The sequence below is a fragment of the Anas platyrhynchos genome, chromosome 19 (assembly GCF_047663525.1).
Source record: "Anas platyrhynchos isolate ZD024472 breed Pekin duck chromosome 19, IASCAAS_PekinDuck_T2T, whole genome shotgun sequence".
Lineage (NCBI taxonomy): Eukaryota > Metazoa > Chordata > Aves > Anseriformes > Anatidae > Anas > Anas platyrhynchos.
Window position 1 is genome coordinate 10,364,649 of NC_092605.1, and position 6,000 is coordinate 10,370,648.

Consider the following 6,000-nt stretch of genomic DNA (forward strand, 5'->3'; position numbering starts at 1 on the left):
AGCACTGAATCCTCAGCCCAGAGCCAAAACTTTGGTGCTTCCAAATATAATCGGCCCTGCCTGTGAATCCTTACACACGATAAGCAAAATCCAAATGCAGGTTGCACAGGATCCAGGCACATGGAAAATAAAATAAATAAGGTGATTTTAAAGCTAGAACAGACTTGTGCCACCTTGACATGACACAGTGAGAGCAGGGCAGATGTCTGCATGCCTTGGAGTCCAGGCAAGCGGCCAAATGTCACATTTACTACCAGGACCCAGAGCCCTGCAGCCTGCTGCAGGTGCCACAGGAACCTGCTGCCCGCTCTTGCACATTTCCAGGGATCAGGGATTTTGTTTGTTTGCCTGTCAGCTTCACGGGGATTTGTTTCTGCTTCGTGATGTAATTTGGCCATGATTTATTTATAGCAGTGCTTATAAAATATGCAGCCCCCTCTGAAGCCTGTGTCCACATGAATGCTTGCAGGGACCAAAATAATTGCCACATATGCTGTCGGGCAAGCACAGCCTCAGAGGAAATGCTCCCAGGCTCCTGCAGGACCACAGCGCATCCTCTCTGAGGCTGGAAAATTCAGCCAGGCAGCACCCAGCATGGCCCTTTGGTATTAACACCAAATGTCACGTCTTTATTCCCATTTCTGCCTTCACTGGCCACATCCAGATGCTTCTGGTCACTCCCTGCCAGCAGCAGCTCAGCTGGTGCCACCATCAGAGCCCCTCACAGACTATTGCTGCTGCAGGAGATGTCCCAGCATGGTGATGCTTGTCCCAGGGTGTCCCCAAGGGTTGCTCCAACACCTCTTAGGGTGGCCCTGCTGCGGATTTGTGAAGGCCCTGGGGAACCCCAAGAGGGAAGCACCTGATTCAACCCCCCAGCATGGCTGGGGACCCACAGGACCAGGAGCTAAACGTGCCTGGGGCACCTGGGCAGACCCCTGCTCTCCCCTGGGAGGGAGCAGTCCTGCACCCATCCCTCAAAGGACACCAAAAGCATCCAGAGAAGCAGCTCTAACGCACCCAGCAGGCACAGGGGGCTCAGTCTGCTGCCCACAAAGGGACTCAGGGCCCATCCTGGTGCCCAGCACACCCAGCCAGGTGGGGGGCACAGATCAGGACCCCCAGGAGAGCCGTGCATGTTTGGAGCAGCACCTGCAGCCAGCCCAGCTCTGTGGGTCAGGCACCAAGAACTGAGCTGCTCCAGGGGCTCTCAGGTGCGTGGTTACCTCCTGGTGCCAGCAGACCCCTTGCAGGTGCAGCACTTCCCTCACACGTGCACAGGTGTGATTTGTTCATGCAATTAGCTCCGGACACCAGTATCTGCTGAGTGCCTGCGTGCACACTGAGCCTGCCCAGTCACATGCTGCTTCCCAGGCACGACACGGCAGCCAAAAGAGGCTCAAATCCCCCCAGCACCCATTACTCCCTGTGCTAAAATCAAACATTTCTTGGCTAAGTTAAACACTAGCATACCTCCGCCCAGCTTGTGGGCAAATTCCATCTGTTCCCTGAGTCCTGGGTCACCCAGACAAAGGGGTGCACTGGGAAAACACAACCTGCAGAGCTTTAACACCACCGGGGCTGCGAATCCTCCAGCTCTGCTGCTCCTGGGCTGCAAAGGGATGGGGTGCAGCTCCACCTGCACAGCCAAGGCACTGGAGGGGGTCTCATTAAGGGGAAGAGAAAGAAAAAAAGAAACTATTAGATAAACAAAAAACAGAGAAGGAAAAATATAATTTGTTAGCCCTGCTTTCTCCCAGAGCATCCCCATCCCCTCGGTGTGGTCAGTAGGAAGCGCTGCCCCGCTGAGGGCAGATGGCATCGCCTCCAAATCCCCCCCAGGTGCCTCACGGTCAATTAGAGGCGAGCAGGAGCCAGGGAGCGGGGTTAAAGATTACGCAAAGGGCCAGGCCGGTGGCGCAGCAGGGAGCTGCTCTGCTCATCTATATCATAGACACTAATTTGGTTTAATTTACTTCAAAGGCTTTCCTGGAGGCTGTGGCGTGTGCAGGGTTGGGATCTATTTTTCTCCAAAGAGGTTTGAAAGGAGCCGGGGCCTTTCTCTTGAAAGCATCCCAGGGAGAGTGCTTTGGGTTTTGATTTTTTTTTTTTTTTTTATAAGGGCTGTCTCCAAAGGCAGATAAGAGGGAGCCCTGGGAAATGAAAGCCAAAAAAAAAGAAAAAAAAAAAAAAAGTGTATATGAAAGGAAACACAACCGACAAAGAAATGAAGCAGCCAAAGCACTTTAAAATAAAGCCTGTCTCCACCCTGCGCCAGCAATAAAACCATCCTGCAAAGAGCTGGCAAAAATTCCCCAGGAAAAGTCCTTTGGTGAAAGGGAAAGATGTTGAATTATCCCCCAGGAAGCGAGTAACCCAGGCACTACTCGGCGCTTTTATCCTTTCATCAGTCTGGGGAGAAGTGGCTTGTTAATGCCAGGAGGCTTAGCAGGAATGTAAACCCAAGCAAACGGCGTGGGGCTGGGGGGGCTGCGGGCAGCCCCTCCTGGGGTGGGGGCAATGCAAAACCCCACCGGGAACAGCCCTATGGGGCACCACCCGAGCAGCATGCTTTCAGCTGGGATCCTCCTTGGCTGAAATCAGGATTAGACCTGATAAATGCTCCTGGGTGCATCTGCTGCATCTCAGACACCTCCTGCCTTCGAGGCAGGGGATTTCAGCGCCTGCACGCACCCCATCATGGCCCAGCACCCCAAATTGTCCTGCGGCTGAGGAAGCACTCCATAAATCACTGCACAAAGAGGCCGTGCTCAGGGAAGCATCAATAATCACATTAAATAATTACAGGGGGAAAAGTTGACCAAGGGAGAACTGGAGGGCTGTGGGGTCAGCGCTGCAGAGCAGAGAGGGGAGGAGAGGCTGGAGGGTGGGGGTCTGGGGTTGGGTAATGGGGTGCAGGAAGAAAAGCCACCATAGGCTCTGAGAGCAGGTGGAGAGTACCCAAGCCATGTCCTGAATGGATCTAAATGTACGTCCCTAACCTCCTCACAGCTCCAGACCTCTGGGGAAAATCCCCCTCTGAGCCTGGGGGAGATCGGCTGGGGAAGGCTGGAGCGGCTGCTTTTATTCAAGGCACAGTTGTGTTTATTATTGTTGGTGTTAATTAAAACAAATGTTACAGCAGCAACAAAGGAGCTACAAAACCTCCTCAAACCATGCATGATTTGAGCCTTGCGCTTGTCCTGAGCCAGGCTGAAGTGGGCAGCCCATCCAGGACAGGTTGTCTGGTGTTATTTGCATCCCTGAATGGAAGCAATAAAATTAATGTTAGTTGTGGTTCATTTTATAAAGTTAATAATAAAACAAACAAACAAGCAAACAACAACAACAACAAAGACTAAGCAGCTAATTTACCGAAAGTAGAAAATTTAAAAGACAATTTGCATCAGCGCCAGGGTCACTTGCTCACACTGCTTCTCCATGCAGGTTGCGCAGGATAATTAATTGCATGCTGCTAACAAACTTGGCCACTTTGCTAATTGACTCAAGTTTGTCCCGAGGCATGTCTGACGCTTGGTGCTGACCCATGGCATGGCCTTACAGGTGCCGGCTTTCCCTGAGGAGCCTCCCTCGTTCACTGGGAGACTCCGGCCAGGAGGCTGGGAAGGGGCTGGGAAGGGGCTGGAGCATCCTGGGTGGCTTTGGGACCCCAGGAGCAGGGAACCCCGGCTCCGAGGTGCCACCGTCCGGCTGCAGCCCCGCATCACAGGCGGCTGGACGGGGACCAGGGGCTGCGAAGCAGGCAGCTGCTCCGAGGCAGCCCGGACTTTTTTTATTCCTGCCATAATTTTTCAATTTACAAGGCGGTAAATGAAAGAGGAAGATGAGGTTTGCTCAGCGCATTTTTCAGCAGTATTTACTGCTGAGAGCACTAGGAAAACCATTTAAGCAAATGCTTTTATGACACAACACGCATTAAAGAAACTTCCCTAATATTTTTTTCACCCCTCTTTGCCGCTTCTCCCATCCTGCTGCTGTTCCGTTCAGCTAGCTGGTTTATGGGCTGCCTCCATTTTAATTGGGCCATATTCCCAGGGTGCACTGAAATTTTTGATTCTCATTTAGCTCAAAGCGTGCATGCAGCTGATCGGGCAGAAATGCCGGGTCCTGCCTTAATGAATTTTGCCATCTAACGAGCCAGAAGGGCCTGGCATGGAACGGAGCACCCGGAACGGGTGAGGCACCTCCAGGCCAGGTGCTGCTGGTCCCCAAATCCATCCTGGAGCCAGGTTCCTGTGCTGGGGCTCAGGGGCTACTCACCATGGCCGTAGGGTGTAGCAGGAGGTGTACAGGCTCAGGATGGTGTTTAGGAGAGGCTGCTTCACCAGGAGGCGATTGCCAACAAATCTGTGCCCTGCTGGGTGTGCGAGACGCAGCCCAGCTCAGCCCAGCGTTGGTGATGCCCCCAGCCTCAGCAGATGGGGCTGAAGAGCCCTGGAGCTGTTGGCCTTATTTTTACCCATTTTCTGTGCCTTAACCCAGCAGTTCCCAGTAAGGGAAGCCTGGAGACGTGCATCCCTCCATGCGGCCACCCCAAGGGCGAGGAGCCGCCACCCAGCCCCTTCGCTGCACGCCTGTCCCACCGCCGCCCAGGGGACACGGCCACCCCCAGCCTTCCGAGGTCGCAGCCCCGGCCCCCCCCCCCCGTTATCCCCGCACAGGACGCGGGTGGCTGGGGCAGGGCCGGGCCCAGGACGCGGCGCCCCCGCGGTGCCGCCTGCAGCCGCCGGGAGGCGGCCCCGCACCGCGCTGCGGCACGCACGGAGCCGGAGCAGCTCCGGGGGGGCGGAGATTGGCTGAACTAATAAAAAAAAAAAAAAAAAAAAAAAAAAAGGAAAAAGTAAAATAAAGTAAAAGAAAAGAAAAAGTAAAATAAAGGGGAAAGGGAAACTGAAAGAAAAAAAAAATAAATACAAAAAATATATAAGAAAATATAAGAAAAAGTAAAGTAAGATAAAATAAGAAAAGAGTAAGATAAAATAAGAAAAAGGATAAAATAAAATGTAAAATAAAAGGGAAGGGAAATTGAAATTAAAAAAAAATGAAAGAAAATAAAATATAAGAAAAAGTACAGTAAGATAAAATAAGAAAAAAAAAGTAAGATAAAGTAAAATCAGATAAAATAAGAAAAAAAACAAAGTAAAATAAAGTAAAGTAAAATTGGAAAGAGCCCATACAATGCCACGGGAGGCTGGTGCTGGGGCTGAGAGCGGCCTGCCTCACAGGTCTCACCCAGCAGCTCCCCCCCCCTGGGGCAGGGTTTGGGGCATGCCCTCAGCCTCCAGCCCAGCTGAGCCAAGCCCAGTGAGGCAGGTGGGGGCGGTTTGGGTGGGAATTGGTGGCTGCTCCTCTTTGGACCCTCCCTACGGGAAAACCAACCTGGAGCTGTCATTCCCGGGGGATGCAAACCTTCACTTTACCTCCACTTCAGAAGTCACCCTCTTTGGTGCGCTTCCGAACAGGCATCCCCGTGATGGAGCAAACACGAACTGCTGGGATGCTGCCGGGAGCTGCTCGTGCACACCTCAGCAGCACCAGGTAAGGAGGCAAAATGGAAGCTGCCAGCTTTTTTTGTGTGTTCTGAGCTAGTCATCCGAGTGATTTTTTTTTATTTTTTTTTTTCCATGGGAGAGGAGTTAAAAAACCACCTGTGTTCCTACCTGCTGCACAGACGGGACTGGAAGGGCCCTTTGTGTCCTTCCTGCTGGGTGCATGGTGCCAAGCCCAGGGAGGGGGGGTATGGGACAGCCATGTGGCAGCTCGGGGGCAAACGAGAACCCTCCTAGGCTCAGGCAGCACACACCACAACAAGCACCCAGGGAAATCTTCCCGTCCCAGCTGGGAATCACAGCCAGGAGCCCCAGGCCAAGCGGTCACAGAGCAATGCCAGGCTGTGTGCTGAGCGCTCAGGGAGGCACGGGGGCACCTCCTGCTCCTTCCCCTTGGGATGCGGCTGGGTTTCGTGCCTCAGGATCTGGC

The 6,000-nt window shown here is 53.0% G+C and overlaps 1 long non-coding RNA gene across 1 annotated transcript; it reads right to left on the reverse strand.

Annotated features, from left to right (window-relative positions):
* Positions 1 to 3,007: 3,007 nt before the first annotated feature.
* On the reverse strand, positions 3,008 to 5,350 carry LOC139999054 (uncharacterized). The gene is made up of 3 exons (XR_011804065.1): positions 5,199 to 5,350; positions 4,282 to 4,375; positions 3,008 to 3,263 (listed from the first exon to the last, which is right to left on the reverse strand). It is a non-coding gene; the product is annotated as an uncharacterized lncRNA (long non-coding RNA).
* Between the last annotated feature and the right edge of the window lie 650 nt (positions 5,351 to 6,000).